This window comes from Moschus berezovskii, chromosome 8 (genome assembly GCF_049115385.1).
Source record: "Moschus berezovskii isolate FMDL1 chromosome 8, NW_MosBer_1.0, whole genome shotgun sequence".
Taxonomy (NCBI): Eukaryota; Metazoa; Chordata; class Mammalia; order Artiodactyla; family Moschidae; genus Moschus; species Moschus berezovskii.
In genome coordinates this window covers 40,326,028-40,328,510 of record NC_142467.1, presented here as the reverse complement: position 1 = coordinate 40,328,510, position 2,483 = coordinate 40,326,028, and the positions used below count along the sequence as shown (strand labels likewise).

Sequence of the window (2,483 nt, the reverse complement as noted above, 5' to 3'; positions counted from 1 at the left end):
TTACAGAATACCCTTAGGATTTTTTTTAGTCCAACAATTAAAATTGCATTTAAAAGCCAACTGAAGTGTTTACAGACACAAAAGACATCTGGAGAAACTACTGTTCCTCTTTCCTTGGGTTTGTGTGTGTTTACCTTTTAGGCAAGAGACATAGCTGGGATTAATCTCTTTTCTAGGAGATGTGATTTCCAGTTATGTATATAGGATTCTTCTGTGAAGACCAGCGAAGTCCAAAGAATTCAACGTTGATTGGAAGAATTATAGTAAGACTAATGGTCGGTTCATGGAACCACAATTTTACCACAAATCACTAGATAGGGTGGTGGAAGGAGAATAATGTTTCCCATGAACAAAACTTGAGGTATTTAAAGATTTCAGAGACATGGAAACGCACTTCTACTTTACTCAAAGGTGATGGCAAGGCTGGGAAGGTTCTTGTGGAAGGTCATACCTTCTTGGACTTCTCCGTACATTAGTGCCAAAACCTAACCAGGTTTTGGACTGGACAATGTCAAACGCTTCTCTGAACAAAGTGGTTCATCAGTTTCCTCTTCAGGATGAGTTCTAAGGCAACAGTGTGATCAATGATAAGTTTTTCCCTGTCTCTGTTTTTGGCTTGTCCTGATGCTAAAGTCGATGGCAATACAAAACAGCACAGCCACTTCCTGTAGAACCTGCCGGAGTACAAGAATGGGCGCTCCAAGTCTCAGCAGTCAGGGTTTAACCTGCTCGTTTGACTTGGCTATTGTCATCATCCAGATGGCAGGAAACTTCTGTGGTGATGTCTCTTTTATTCTCCTCCATGGGTTCCAAAGGGAAGTCCTGACCCATGGCCAGCACCTGCCGGACAGTCATGTTAATGCGAGCAGTTTTCAAGTAGCTGGCGCACACCTGCCAGTCCTCCACAGAACAGGGCTCCACCACCGAGTCTCTGGGGAGGTCAGCTGGGAGAGGCGTCCCGAGGCAGCCAGGCAGGCCTTCCCCTTCTGGACTGGGAAGGACCCTCGGGACTGCATGGTTCAACAGGCGGCTGAAACCTGACATCACCATGATGTCACCACTGTGCATAAACATGGGGGTGGGGGCTTCGTCTCTTTTGAGGCCACCCAGGAGGAAGATGGCAGACTGTCCAAAGCTGAATGACAGCAGGGGTCTGGAGTGATCTAGTTCAGATCTGTCTACATGGATCCCCAGTGTGGAGTCTAATCGGAGTAATTCAGGATACCTGCTTCAGCTTGGAAACCCTGAAATCCACAGGCAGCAGCTACTTGCTCTAAGAGGAAAGCCAGGTCAGAAGGGAAAGGTGTATAATGATCTGCTGAGTATCTCTTATTGTCCCAGTTACAATGGTAACCAAGGGTCATCCAGCGTAGTTTCTCTAGCAAACTTCGGGGTCTCCGTTTATTTACTTCTTTACACCTTAGAAACTCCTTGCTCTGTTCCCACAAATCCTGGGTCTCTTCTTTAGTCATATGCTTGTCCAGGTTACACACATTAGGTTTCCGAGAATATAACTTAAGGCACTGCTTTACCCAGTGCCACTGGTAGCCTGGGAGGAAGGGGTTTGAGATAAAAATAAATCCAGGATAGCCTTGGAGTCCATAGGCTTGCCACTTGCTGACCGGCTGAAGCCCTGCTCTGCGTGCATCATGGTCGCTGACTGAGGACCAATTCAGATGAGATCGGACCACCTTGGGGGCACCAGGTACGGGGGACACCGAGAAGTCGATGACCCCTCCCAGGTCTGCGGTTCCGGGGCGGCTCTGCAGGTAAAAGCGGAAAAGTTTCCTAAACGCGTCCTCCCCAGGCTCCGCCGACAGCGTAGCCATGGAGCCCACTGCCGCCGCCATCTTCCCCATCTCGTTGCCCAGCCTCCCCTCAAGACTTTTTATTTTTATTTTATTTATTTAAAAAAATTTAATTAAAGGATAATTGCTTTACAGAATTTTGTGGTTTTCTGTCATACATGAACAAGAATCAACCATAGGTACACTTATGACCCTCTCTCCTGAACCTACTTCCCTTCTCCCTCCTCATCCCACCCTTCAGCCTATCCCAAAGCCCTTGTTTGAATTCCCTGAGTAATACTGGACCTGCTCTCTCTCTCTCTCTCTTTTTCTTTTAGTCCTTTTGGTGATCTGCAACCTTCCTCCTTATAACTCTCTGCTGTTCAGTTCTCTCTTGTCCTTAAAGAGAAATTCTTAGTTCAGCAGAGGTGAAGTAGTAGACTATTGGCAAATGAGAGTCCCCTGGACAGCAAAGAGACCAAACCAGTCAGTCTTAAGGGAAATCAACCCTGAATACTCTTTGGAAGGACTGATGCTGAAGCTGAAGCGCCAATACTTTGGCCACCTGACTCATTGGAAAAGACCCTGATGCTGGAAAAGATTGAAGGCAAAAGGAGAAGAGGGCAGCAGAAGATGAGATGATTGAATGGCATCACCAATTCAATGAACATGAACTTGGGTGAACTCTGGGAGATG

General features: G+C 46.8%; 1 pseudogene; it reads right to left on the bottom strand.

The window, feature by feature from the left end:
• Positions 1–706: 706 nt before the first annotated feature.
• LOC129559381 (nucleic acid dioxygenase ALKBH1 pseudogene) lies at positions 707–1,859 on the bottom strand (annotated as a pseudogene).
• Positions 1,860–2,483: the final 624 nt, after the last annotated feature.